The 14,866-nt window shown below is 42.0% G+C and overlaps 1 protein-coding gene across 8 annotated transcripts in view; it reads right to left on the bottom strand.

Annotated features, from left to right (window-relative positions):
* Positions 1 to 14,866, bottom strand: part of LYRM9 (LYR motif containing 9) — a 30,912-nt gene that overhangs the window by 14,971 nt on the left and 1,075 nt on the right. For 3 of the 8 annotated variants that reach the window (XM_039562713.1, XM_039562712.1, XM_010402275.2), the window contains exon 2: positions 5,240 to 5,312. The exons of the other annotated variants lie outside the window; for them this stretch is intronic. The gene's annotated coding sequence lies outside the window, so the exon portion shown is untranslated. The remainder of the gene's footprint in view (positions 1 to 5,239; positions 5,313 to 14,866) is intronic. 8 annotated transcript variants of the gene reach the window in all.

Raw genomic sequence — 14,866 nt, forward strand, 5'->3', positions numbered from 1 at the left:
CTGCTGAAATTTCACATCTGCCGATCCTTCACTCTCAATCACAGCAATAATCCGAGCCAGCTCCTTCCCTGGCATAAACCCTGTCTGTGGTGGAATTAAATCATGGATGGATTTGACCCACCACATCCTGAGCAAAATCCACGTTCCTGGGAGCAATGTTTATAAGCAGCAGTATTTACAGGACATATAAGTCTGGGCGCCTTTAGCCTCTTAGGGGGATTGGAACTGGCCCAGCTCACTAATCAGGGATTGTTTCCATACCAACAGCTAATCAGGGGCAGATCCTGCCATGTCTTAGGGACACTTGCGAGCTCTTAAAGCCATAGCTCAAGTTTTCCCCAAAAGTTTACTGTCACTCTCCAAGGCCTAGTATAGCTGAAAGACAATCTACCTTATTAATGATTACTCTGCATTTCTGGTTTTGACTGAATGGCTCTGAATTAAAATATTTCCTCTGTTTCTAAAGTACTTGAACATTGATACAGAATGCCAGAGAACTCTTTTGCCTTTGCATTTATCAACACCTGCCTGAGTGAATGGACATGGCAGGACAATGCTGAGTGGCAAAAGCACTCAATGGAAATGGAGCTGCCATAGGTTTCACCCATGATTCTGGTTTGTTTACATTTGGTGAAACCTCAGGAAAAGGGGGATAAAAGCTTTGGTTCAATCAAAGCCCTGGTGGTAACCTCCAGTGCTAATAATTAACTCAATTATGCTGAATTAATTTGATATAATTATCAGTGATGAAGCAGAGACAGCAACACAGAGAAACTTTGAGAGACAGGAAGAACAGAAGTCTTAACAATACAAAATACCCTATAAATAGTATCTTTTTTTTTTCCAAACTGAGTCAAAGACAGAAAATGAGTTCATTACAGTCATCTGGCTTCACTCAACCCTCCAAATTGCCCCCATACCCAGACAAATAGCTGTGAAATCCAGCAAGTGCACTAGAATTACAGCAGGCCCTGACAAATTTGACACAGCACTCAGCACAGGTGTCTGTCCCCATCCAATTATCTAAACAATGCAGATTTAATAATATATTTAAGAGATACACAATGCTTCTCCTTTAACTGGAGATGTTAATTAAGAACACTTTCCTGTTGTACTGTTATCAGTTGGGTGGTTTTTTTGAGGAACAATCTGGAGTATGCTGCTTATGGAGTCTTTTCATTTGATCTGCAGTTTTTATCTAGTATTTTCAGACTTATTCAGTTCAAAACAAACAAACCCCAGCTATAAAAACCAAACATCTATCTTCTTCCTTCCCCATTTAGTATTTCTGTGCTTTGCCTTGAAAAAGTATTACAGAAATGCCTTCCTTGCTATGAAAATAGGCACATTTTACTGAGGGTTTTTTAATACTTAGGTATTTAAAAAGAAAAAAAAAAAGTCAGTGGAGGCAAAAATTAAATGTGGTTCAGTCTTAGGAAGTGGATTAAATGACAATGAAATCTAAGGAATTCTATGCACATTTATGAGGAAGCAGCACCAGAATGTCTCAGGACTCTGCCCTGCTGCCTCACCCTGGAGGAAGCACCCCTGGCCTGTTACAGGGTTAGACAATGCCTTCAGCACCCAGACCCCACCGAGGGCAGAGTGCCCAACACCCCAGCCAGGACACAGCCCCAAGGCTGCCTGTACTCCTGGAGGGTGTCCCTGTCCCACGTGCAGCCCAGCACAGACCCCCACATGCTGCAGGTGGGGCTGGGAAGCCCCAGGTCAATCTTTCTTTGCCCTCTTCCCCTCCAGCTGCCCTGTGTGCGTGGGTTTAGCACTGCGGTGGTATTTGCCTGTTGTAAGGAATTTAACAACTGACAGCATCACTGTATTTAATGTTTTACAGTCCATCCAGGACCAATGACATCCAGCCATGGAGACCCTGCTTCAGCCTGAAATGCTGCTTGACTTACGCCTGTCACAATGCTGTAAACACACAAGTTTCTAAGCTTCTACTGCATTTTTATTATCCTTGGTGACAAGAATAAAAATATTACCTCTATCATCACCAATTGCTTCTGAGGAGAGATTCCAAGTGCTTAGATGTAAGAAATGAATAGTATTTTTCCAATTTGCTAAGTAGGTGCTGCTCACACGCCCCCAGATCACTTCCTCCCCGAGTTCTGCTGGTTCTCAAACACAGCTGATCTTTCAGAACTCGGTTTAATTGCCACCAGGCTCTGATCAGACTCATCAGTTCAAAGCAAGCTCCATTACATCCATAATTTATGCATTTGATTTCAACAGATCGTTTTGTGCCCAACATGGAGGGGGCAAAAAGTGTTTCGCATGGGGAAGCTGCTAATGTTTTCTGAAGAACAAATTTTAAAAAATAATATTTCTGTAGAGACACTACATTTTAAAGTGGTTTGACAGATTGTTCAAAGTCTCCTACATTTATCTGGACAGCTACTCAGATTTTGTCTATGCCTATTTCCCACAATCTCTTCAGTTTAGAGAGCTGAGTTATTGCTGCACAGGGAGACATCCTCAGGGAAAGGGCAGGCACAGGCTGGAGCAAAGCACAGCTCCCACCTCCTTCAGCCAGCACAGAGGAACGAGGTGTGGGCTAACATACCCCAAATGCACCCCACACCCACCTGACAACACAAGGGTGTCTGCATAAATGAGGAGCTCAGCAGCCCCTCCCTGCCACCACCCTGCCACCCCCTGAACTCCCTCTGCCCACCCCCGGCCCTGCTCTGCTGTCACAGCCTTGATTTTCCCTTTCATGGATTTTTGCTTGAAAAAGCATCACTGCCTCGATTGTCTATTTTCAGCCTATATTTAAGAAAACCCTTTGGTTCCATTTGTAGCCACATCCTGTCTCAGCCTCCCCCTCTTTTTGTTCCTAAATATAAGGCTGATGCAATTTGATGTGACATGACAAAATAGCACATTTGCATTGGCAGAAACTTTCTCTCAGCAGCAGTAATTAAAGGGAGTAGATGAGACATTGCTGAAATTGGTGTTTATTTAGCCTGGAAATAAAACGCTTCAAGATGTCTTGAGAGGGATGTTCAAGTGTGTCACGACCATGATACTCATCAATGAGTGCCGCCTTCTAGGCTTCCTTTCTGACAAAGAAACGGTCACTCAAACAATGTCATTGATTTAAAGAGAGTTAAAAATGAAATCAGAGTTCTGTAGACCATATTCCTAACCAGTGAAAATTCTTTAATGTGTTTCTTGGGATTATAAATAGGATCAGGACACTTGTGGTTACACATAAGACAAGGTCAGTCAATATCTAACTTTAGAGCACAGGCTCTCTTAAATTGAGAAGAAAACCAAGATCTCATTGACCACAGTGAGAATTAGGTGCTTAAATATCAGAATTTTTGATCTGAGATGCAACAGCAGAGGACAGGTACTCACCTTCACCTACAACACAGATTTTTATTAATTGTCAAAGACAGAAATCCAGAAACAACAGCCTGGATCCGGAAAGTTCAAGAGGATTCAAAATACAGATTAAAACTCATCTACAAAACTCATGAAATAATTTACTGTGCCCAGTTTTGCTGAACAGATGCACTGCAAATACCTGACAGGATCAGGTAATGTCAGCTTCCTGTACTCTATTCCATTGTTGATGACAGCACTAAAAGGCAGTGGTGGAAGAAGAGCAATATTTAGAAGTTGGGGGTTTTTTCTTGATATTTAGAAGGTAAATTTAGTTTACTTAATCCATGTGAAGAATTCAGGGAAAGGTCTGGTGGCTGTTCCATAAGCCACAGGATTTAGCAGACATAATATAGTTTCAAGTGAAACTTCCTGCTTAGAAGCATCTTCCCTCTCCTTGTGCACACAAGGCTATTCTTTAAAACCCATCTGTGATCAGCTCCAAACCGGCAGCCCACGTTTTGAGCAGGCTCATTTCCATCCTAACACAGATGGCACCAAGAACAGGGCAGGCCAGAAAAAAATCAGTTTGCATATTATGCTTCAGTTTTTATGGGTCAGATTACCATTCAAAGCCATCAAAATGGCAACCCATATGTGATGTGTCTGCCATCGGAACTGAAGTGATACACCATCAAAATCTTATCGGGACTGGTTACACAACGTTTCATTAACCATTGACTAACCTCTGATATTTAAAAGTAAAGACATTTTCCTTCCCAAAAATTTTTTTACTTTGGCAGATCAATAAAATCGCTTTGAAGAGTCAAACCAGAAAAGACATTATGCCATCTTCATCCCTGAACAACTGCATCGGCACAGCTCCCTTGGCAGAAGGGAGCTCAGCTTCTATGCCAAATATTCGCTTCCTCAGTGAGCCAGGTGCAGATGTTGGCTATGTCATCTGTTCCAACTTCTTTGTTCTACAAGCCAGAAAATTGTTCCCACAGCTTTGGGGGGAAAATGGGGATATGAAGAGCTCTTTGCATGCTTTCATTGGTGGAAGAATATCAGCTGTTTTAAAGACTCTCACAGAAATAAGAAATGTGTCATTACCCCCACTTGCAACAATTAACCAGCAGAGAGCCATGTCCTATGGATCCTGAAGGGATGCTGCAGCAAGGTCAAAGCCATGGCACTCTGTTCCCAGCCTCCTACACACCCTCTGCCTTCCTGCAGTGCCAGCTACAGCCAACTCCCTGTTCTAGGGGGGCATTATCCCAGATGTTCCAGAAGCTCTGCTGCCACAGGGACAGGCTTTGAAGTGGGCAAGCCTCTTCTGGGAGAAGTCTATTGAATAGTAAAAGGTATTTTAAATGTCCTGCTATGTTATCATGGCACCTGGAACTCAAACAACTGCCATGCTAACTGACAGCCAGGGCCACCATGCTGTGTCACAGCCAATGGGAACATTCTTCATTCGCAAGTTTTTTCAGCCCTCTAACCTCTCTAGATGATATTTTGGTCAATGCTGATACTTCAGGTGTTTATTCTCAACCGGATACAATACACACAGCAACAGCAGATTCCGTCCACTATGCCAAGACTCCTGATCTAGTTGTAGTATGAAAATACTGTTTCTTTGGAATCCTGCTGGCAATTTGGGTTCTACTACTGGATTCATCAGCATGGCTGGAATGGAGACAGGGTGATCCTGAAGGTAAAAGGCTGTTCAGAAATATTTCCTGCAAACATGTACGGTCACATGCCAATTCTGCCCCAACTGAATTTCTACCATTTCTTTGTGATTCAGCATTTTCACTTGTTTCCCTGTGTGAGGTAAATAGGCTACTAAAGAATTCCATAAAACAACAAAAAATTTACTTACAGCATCCAGAGTGGAGGAGCTTTAATTATCTTCACAGATTAGGCTTGTCCAAGCCCAAAAGTAAGCAAGACACCTGCAGAGAAGAATCAGTTTTCATCATCTGTTTCTCCTCAACTTGCTACTTGAAGTGCCAATAATAAAGAAGTGCCAAGAAGCCCATCCATAGCTCAGTTTATCCCTATGGAAGCTTTCGGACCAGTTACATCAGACATGAACGCATGGCTTTGACATGAACAGGCTTTCAGTCATCTACTCTGAAAGACTTTAATAAATACACACTACAAAAAGATTAAGTAGAGAGACATTCTGACTGAAGAGAACTGACCCTTCAGTATTTGCTGGCAAAAGTTGCTGGAGGTAAGAAAGCATGCACCTCCTTTAAAGAGCCACAGTTTCCCGCACTCAGAACTCTGTACAATGACACAATAATTGCTTTACAGTATTCTGTATACCAAAAACTGCTTTGGACCCAGGCAACAACAGACTCCACACAAGAAACTGTTTTTTCTCACATACCCGACTGTACAGTGAGTAAAGAAAATCAACTCACTCTCTAAAGCCAACACTCATTTGTTTATTTAGAACCTAAGTTTGTTGAAGTCAAGCAAACGGATTGCTCTGACTACCCAAAGACATCTGGATCAAGTTTTATCTCAGATCCCATCACAGAGACTTTCAAAAACTACTTGAAACAAAAGTCCTGGAAGATAACAATGACAGAGACTCTGAACTGATCCGTTTTGCCTCCCTTTGAAAGACACGAATCTTTGAAAAATCTAAGGCAAAGCTCTCAAGCACATTTACAAACACAGGGATCACAGGTAACTGTTGCCACAGATGAATTTTTTTTCCCCAAGTATTAATAGTAGCACAACTTGGTGACATGTAATGATTGACAACAGCTTGGCATGTTCAAGTTTTGGTACCTAATGTCAGCATCTGTATTTGCCCTCTGAAGGCCATATCAAGATGCACACAGGCAGACTTACTGTAATAGATGATGTGAAACAAGAACCCAGAAGAACAGATTCAACTTTAAAAGCTTATCCTGAGTCCACTGACACTTTCTAGCTCTGGTACAAGAACTAAATATCAAAAGCTTCCTTATTTTCATCCAACACCTTAATTTTCCTTTCTGAGAGCAGAGGACCTCTGATAAGTACCTTGGCAGAGTCCTGCAGACAACACCTCTCATTAGCATTGTTAATTAGCACTTTGCAGATAACACCTGCAGTTAGCTATCCCACCAGGACGTTCACCACGCCCTTTCAGAAGTGCAGTCCTCTGTTAACTCACAGCTAATGTAATACCCAGAGAGCAACACAATTAACTTCTCCTTAGGCTGATACTCAAACCAGCAGTTACTTCTATAATTCCCTTAGCAGAGCACCAGGCACCTGGGCTCAGAGAGCTTTCCAAATCTACTCCAAAAACACCCAGCTGAGCTTTGGGAATGCCATAAAATACTATCAGTTACTCTGTTTCATTGCTTAGTGATAAACAGTGCTTAAAGTCTAACTTGAATTTCCACTTTGGAAGTAGAAGAGTCTTTTAAAGAAAAGTTCATGTCAAACTTGATGTTCCTTTGTGCTGCCAAAGTGTATAAAGAGCACTGATGTAAATGTGAATTACACTCCTGACACTGTTACTAACTAGTATAAGTTAGTTAAAGCCAATAATCTCCAACTTGCTGCCCTATTTTTATCTACTAAAAGCCCAGTGCCTTCTTGTGATCCTACAGTGCAAAGCTGACCTGCACTCAATCCCTTCTGTGCATCAGATCGGTGGCAAGTTTTCTGCATGTTTGTACGCCACCACCAAACAGCTGCAGCCTGGAACAATGTTTGCATGGTATGGTTGATTTTAGTATATAACCTTTAAAAACAAATAATAAAATCCTAATGTGTCCCTAAAACATGTTTGAGAAAAACTAGCTTACTTTCCATGCACAGACATAACTTCCAAGCAAAACTTGGAGCCCATTCCTGTCTATGATAGAGCAACAATATTGCTGTTCAATTTCTTATTTATCCTATATCATACATGCTTGCCATATCCAAAAGGAATACAAAAATGCTATCTGTAAAGTCTTTACACTTTAATAAAGTGATTGGTAATAATTTACTACAGGTAAACAGGCATAAATCTGCTGTTCTAACATGCCAAAACTTATTTATCAGTTTGTCTTTATGGAAATTTGTTTCAGTGGGCAAAGATCAGAGCCACACACAAATTATTTTTCAGAGGGCTGCCAGTGTTTGTCTGTGGAATGATGAATCCCATTTATTGCAATATATCCCTGTCTCTGTATGCCACAACTCTGCTTCCCACTGGTGTAAGAACAGGACCAGGAGCAGAATCAACTGCCCTGCTCTCACCTTTCTTCCCCAGCACAAACTGGTCAGCTTTTACCAGGAGAAACACTTCCGTAACAGTCTGACCACGCTTCTCCCTCATTTGTTTGCAATGAAAGAGTTAATATCTGTGACCCAAATATGGAGACCCATTTTAAACTTGCTGAAAATTGCTTTTTAATCCTAGCTCTCGAGGATTTCCTTTGAAACCATCTGCCATGCACGCTGGGTACTCTTTCCCTGTATATATGCAGGATTACTATAATATGGATTTTTTTGTGTAACTTAATACATTTCAGCATATTAAAAAATTAGTTGAAATTTCCATTCTTTTCTGATTTCAACTGCCATAAAAATGACTGTAGAAGTCAAAACCACCGACAAGTTCACGGCAAAGCCAGCACCCATATTTATGTTATTTACTGCAGTATTTACCTTGCAATTCTAATATTTAGTCAGTCTGACACTGGCTGGGTTTAAGGAAGTTATGAGTTACTAATATAACGTATGCACATGCTTCACACCCAGCTAAAGAATTTTGCTGGATAGGAAAGGATTTAATCATGTGCTTTACCATACTTAAATTTCCCATGCTTACTTTTAAGACGGGAAGATACAACATGATAATAGTTAGAGATCAGAAAATATTTCCCAATATTCTTTCAAATCTATTGCCCAGCTTTTTCTATTTTCTTGCTATGAACCTTTATGCAATTATATTTTTATAGTACAAATACTGAAGAGAAAAAAAAATGTCACACTTGTAAATAAACTGAATTTTAAGACTGGCACATGCAACCACGTGTGTTTTAGCAAATATCCAAAACTTAAACCAAAGAAAGTATATTGCTTACTATCACAATAATCACAGCCAGAGGGATTGAAATAGCAAACATTCAGCAAGCTAGATTTAGAATCAATTTATTGGATCAGCCTATAAAGAAAAAAAAATCTAAAGCCCAGCACAATTATCAAGCATCTTCAGAGTGAAATACTTTTTAAAAAATGTGATTTGCCCGCAAATATTCTGAGAACAGAAAATATGGACAATTATTTGCATAGGTTTAATCACTTAATGTGACACTGATATTTCAGGAAACAGACAGGCTACAGGCTGTGAACTTCTTTGTTCCACATAAACACACCTCTGTGTCTGGGCTTCCTGAGCAGCTCCGAGTCCTCGCTCACATGATTCATTTCACAGCCAGTCACCCAAGATCTAATACAAGTGAGCAGCAATGCAGAATCCCCCTCCAAACCAAAGGGAGGATCCCACTCCCTTTGATGCCTTTTCCCTGGAAAGGAGCTGTGTTAGATGTGATTAATATACAGGATAGATCTACACATGCAGATGTTGGGAGAATGTAGAGAGGAAAAAACAAGCAAATCATTTTTTTTCAGCAGTAACAGATGTTGAAACATCATCCTGCAGACACGTTACTCTTAATACAATACTGCTCATAAAAAGGGGGGGAGGACAGAATCAATGCCCAATTACCCAGTTTTTTCAGGGTTTCCATTTTAATGAGCTTCCTGGATGATTCTGTCCTTTCAATTTTCCTCCTCTAATAATCCTATCTAATTAGTTTTGTCTAAAACATCAGCAAAAAGAAAATCATCTGTCTAAAAAAAAATCCTAAAACTGCTGGTAGCATGTTCTTAAAAATGACACATTATACATCGTTTACTTCTATATAAATGCAGAGCAATTCCCAAGATCCTACAGCACTGCTGGGATTAGACTTGAGCGACTGAAAACAGCTTCATGTCCCAACACATCTGTAAATGGCAAATGGATAGAAACTGACTAACAGTGCAATGGCATTTGCAGATAGATCAGTGCTGAAAAAACAACCAAATGCAGAATAAATAGATTAAAGCCACCTTTCTCTGGCTAAGGGAGAGATTAGGTGAAGCCTGGCCTGCATTCCAGCTGCAGACTAACCTGCTTTCCTGCTAGGCTGCATCTTCCACTCACGTTATCAACAGTGCCAGTGCCTTCCCACCTGACACCTGGCCAGCCATGTGAGGAGCTGGTGACACCAGGGGTGGCAGCAGGGCCACTGCTGCGGCCACAGAGCACACAGAGCTCACATCCCCCGAATCTGCCAGGCAGCACAAGCCCAAAACAGCCCTGCACACCCTCTGCAGTGAAGCAGTGCCCGGCCTCACAGGCAAGGACAGAGTGAGCATGAGCAAGAGCTCCAGTGATGGCACCCATGGCCTCTAAACAAAAAAAAGTCAAGACAAACCCCCAACAGCCATAAATGTTTACAGAGCAGCTTTCTTACAACTCACTGGTGCCCCAATACCACAGGAATTAGTGGTGCGGAACTAATTGATACAAATCTCCTGAGGGGAGAGTTGCTGCTGGTTATCTCGAGATGAGAAATTTAGTCCAGAAGGATAAATTGAACAGACAGCTGAAAAGCTTTAGTTCTCCTGGTAGGAAAGGAACTGATCTGGTAAAGAAAGCCCTTAAAGAGATACTATCATGTTAAAAAAACAGGACTAGGAAAAGCATTACTAGTCTTAAAACAACTGAGAGACCTCTGAAAACTCAGTGTTTATATCAGTACAGCTAATTATTTCCACCTTCCCACAAAAGATGAAAAACTGAAGATGTCAAAATTTTAACATTTCTCCTAGTTAAATTTATGTTATGAATGTAATTATGAAACTGCTATAAAAAGCCCTGTTCTTCAATTAGTGATTTCATTTTTGCATCTAGTATTTTTATCTATCAATTCGCCTTCCACCAAGTTGAAAAAAAATAAAAGTATTAAGATATTCACAGGCATGTAAAAGACTCTATTCACAATTCTGGAAAAGTGTTGTATCAGACTTTTCTGGATTAATTTTACTGCCCAATCCCTCAATTCCATTTGTTACAATAGTTTTTTTGATAAACAAAATAACCAACAGTTCCTGTGTGCATGTTGTAAGTCCAGCCTGCATTTTTTGCTCCAAAGTGCATGTATGCAAGATTTACTTTCTTCAAAAACTGATCTCAAGGACAGGATTACGAAGCAACAACACAATGAATTCACAAAAGGCACCTGCATCCGTGGAGCACTGGCTCATTCGCACAGCTCGTGGAATTGTGGGACTCCAGGACATGAGCCCCGCACGGTACTCAGGGACAATGGGATGCCACAGCCCAGCAGCTCACGCCATCCCTGCTGCTGTGTTCTGCTGCTGGGCCCAATGCTCTCCTGAGGCTGTCAGGAACCAAACACCCCAAACTAGCTGAGGGTGGAAAAATCTCAGCAAGAGCTCCAAACTAACCAAATTCTCCATGTACAACCAATGCCTGTTGTCCGTCTTACCACAGAGACGGAGCTCCTGTCATGTGAACCAGTGACTCCTAAGTTATACGTAAGTGAAGATTTCCAAACCTGTTATCCTATGTTAACCGATGGACAATGGGTTCGAATCAAGGCAGGACCTGAACTGCATGATGTGAACTCGCAGAGTTAAGCCTATCCAGGCTGTGGCACACCCCACCAGCTGAGAAGCTCTGCTCTCCACAAAGGCCACGGCCACCCTGATCCTTAGACAGGGTAATTCAGAGCACCTCTACTCAACTTGTGGCTTGGCATTACTTTTAGCTACCAGTTTACTCCAGAAACAGTGGATCATGGAGAACAAGGTTACTCAACACGTGACATATTTAAACAAGCAGCAAGCAGTGATGCAACTCTTGGAGAAAACATAAATTTACCATCACACAGAGATTAAAATCATGCAGTGCTTTTTGCCTGGAGAGGAGGAAAAGGAAACAGCCTGCTTCTCTCCCCTTTCCAAAACCCATCATTTAGGGATGCTGCTCGCACAAGGACAAGTGCCTTGTGGTGATGCTTTCAATTCTCCACCTTCTAGGGAAGATAACACACTGCGGAGCTATTTTAAGAACATCTCATTCACAAAGGTCTCCAATTCAGTCATCAGAGACAGAGATGATTTTCTTGCTGCTTCAACATCTTTACTGGCATGACATTTGCTTCAGAGGGAATTCATTTGCTGTTCCAGCATCAGAATGGAGCAAGAGCAGCTGCCAGGAGAGGGATAAAAGGAAACACTGTCGACAAAGAGCAGCAGGGTCATTTCTGATGCAAAGAAATATAGAACAGAGAGAACCACAGAACTGACACTTTCTCCAGAAAGCAGCAGGGGATAAAGATGTACCCTCTGCCTCCTGCAACTGGTGTTTAGCGGGAAGGAGGAAAATGAGACAGAAAGGACAAAACAATCAGGCTTAAGTTTGTAAACGACTAATTATTACAAACCAACTGTAAGCATCTGAGCATTTCCACTTAAAGCCAAGCTCATGCTTAAGTGTTGCAGTCAGCAAAGAACTCAGTATGTCCTTCAGAACTCTCAAAAGAAAACACTTCTGGCTAGAAAGCTCTGCAGAGCAGGAGCTCAGTATTTTGGAGGTGACATCTTTGGGATGATTTCAAGCTGCAGTGCTAATCCTGACCATCATATCTGTATACGCAGCACACTGGACCGACTTGGGCCAGGGCTGTCATCCCACCACAAAAAACTGCACTGCAAGAGCCAGAGGGGGCTGATGGGCCAGGGAAGCAACACAAGTGCCTGTAGAGTCCGATGTTCAACCTCAGGGAGAAGCACAATCTTGGATGACAGCACCTGTCATTCACACCAGTTGTCCCCATCCCAGGCCCATCAGTGCTGCCCTGCTACAGGAAGCAGCATTCCATTATTTAACTGCTGTCCAAGGCAGTGTCACGTTCCCACAATGCTGCTCAGAAAAGCCAACCTGCCTGTTGGCCTGACTGACAATCTCACCATTGGTCACCTGCTTGGTTGGATCACTAGATTCTTTCCCCTCTCTCTTATTAAAACATCGCCCTGAGCAGAGCAGGGATTTGTCCCTCATTCCACAAGACAAGCAGATCCTGCCCTCTTCCTAGATGAAGGAATATTGCCATCCTTGCAAACGTTAAGACAGAAACCTTTACACATAACCAAAGCTAAACCAAAATATTCTCTCCCCTGCTCCTCACTGCATTTTATTAATGGAGTAATTTATTCTTTTCCAGTTTCATAGAGAAAAGGTTTTAAAGACAAAAAACTCTGGAAAATTATTCTTTGCAAAGAAAAGGGCTAACATACCCAAACAGAAAATTTAATATTTTGTGTATATGTTTATTCTGTTGCACATTAGCATCAGAGTTTATTTGGAGCATGGTATTTATCTGACTAACGAAACCTGCTCAGATTCACAGGCATTAGCACCATGTTTCTGATACCTTAAGGGATTCAGCATCAGGATTTATGAATTAAATATTTCCAGGGCGTTACAGAACACTGAGGACTGTATCTGCAGAGTGTTATATCAGGGTATGTGTGGGATTGTCAAACACCCACATGATAAATTATCAATAGTGCAGCTCAGAGCACCCCTTTTGTGGATCAGAGACAAATCTCTGCATTTTATTATGCTTTGTTCCACTTAATGTTATTTTCTTCTGCATTAAAGCTTCACAAAAACCCTACATGCCTAAATGCTGAAGGACATTCATACACAACACACAATCAAAAGACTTACTCTAATATTTTGAGTCCTGTTTTCACAGCTAGCCCACATGGGACAAGAAAAAAAAGCTGACAAATTATGTCTGGAACTGGACCGTTACATTTTATACCTTTTAAGATGATACAATCTTTTGTGGGGAATGTTAAGGTTAAAACACTGCTGAGGAGCATTAAGTAAACAGGACTAGCTGATTACAAATTGTCTTCCATCCCTTGCCCATATGCAGAGCGCTGTCAAAGAGATTATATCCCTGCAAAGCAAGTGTCAAATCCGAGGGAAAAATAAATCTCTCAAGAGTCAGAAAAAACTAAACTTGAAGCTGTGGATTTTCAGAAATGAACAAGAGTGAACCCTGTGTTTCTGATTCACAGTACTGACTTCTAGATGCAGTTTTTACATGAGTTTAGCACAGGCAACCCCAGTTATTCCAGCATTCACTTCCAGACAGCAGACTTGTACTGCATTACAGCACTCTGACTGTGAGTGCAGTGCTAAGACACAGATGCATGTCCCCATGGATAACTATCACCAGCAAGGGATCAGAATTTATCTGCCATGTTTCAGCAGCAGCAGTCACCAGTTGTATCTCCAGGCCTCAGTGAGGATGACAAATGAGCTGCCCTCAAACTGGGCTTTGGCAGGACCCCATGCAGTGTCTCTGCCTGCCCAGTTCCAATTGCCATTGCTGGATTTTGCCAACTCACTCATCAAGCAGCTCAGGCTCACTGAACTACTCACACAACACTCTTGCTGCAAGTTCCATGACCCAGCTCAGGGATGAACCCCCTCAGCAGCCTTATGCCTCTTCAGGGGCTGGAGATAACGAGGAGGTGTTGACCTAGACCAGTACACCAGTAATTCATTGTGCTCCACATGGGAGAGATTCATGTAACTCACAGGGAACACTTTCAAGTAACAGACCTCTACTGAGGAAACAAAGGGTCTATTAGGTGAGCACTTTGCAAGTGTAATGTTTTCCTTACTACCCTTTTGTTTTTTTCTTACACATATTCCTTACGAATCAACCGCATCTTGTCCTCCTTAACTTTCACAGCATGAAGAGCCTAAAAAGCAGTTGAACCAGGAGCTCTTAAGTTTCACAGTGTGACAGAGGCCAGGGACACCAGTTGAAAGTCTTTATGAACCCAGTGTGGAAGGAAGATATACTCGATAGGGTGGGTCACCCAACGCTGGCACCTGACAGAACTCCATATGGGCACCAAGATAAGCACATCCCTCACCAGGCTTCACCTCACTGAGCGGGGCTGCTGCAGCTTCAAAGCCTCTGTTTTTAAAATGGTGACACGACAGCAAAACTCTGATGTAATTCCAGACTGGACTATTAGTAACCGTATTTCCAAATGCAACGTGGACAGCTTTAACAAAGGAACCCATCTTGAGTCCTGCAAGACTTTTCTTGCTTACATTCTCAAAGAGCAGGCAAAAATGACCCAAACCCCGTTGTTATAAACTGTCCCAAAAGTATCAAACCCATTCTTGCCAAGATTTTGCACTGATGTTTCAGGAATCACAGCAGGCTGTCACGTTTATACTCTCTCTTCCCCCCGCTGAAGAGGAGTCTGACAATGTCCGGTTTTCAGAGACAAACAGAAAGGACAGATGACAGGACTACACCTTCAGGGATTTGCTGGTAACACCTCAGCACTGCAGCTGTCACAGCTCTGCTGGGCTCTTTCCCTGCCCAGA

Source organism: Corvus cornix, chromosome 19 (genome assembly GCF_000738735.6).
Source record: "Corvus cornix cornix isolate S_Up_H32 chromosome 19, ASM73873v5, whole genome shotgun sequence".
Taxonomy (NCBI): domain Eukaryota; kingdom Metazoa; phylum Chordata; class Aves; order Passeriformes; family Corvidae; genus Corvus; species Corvus cornix.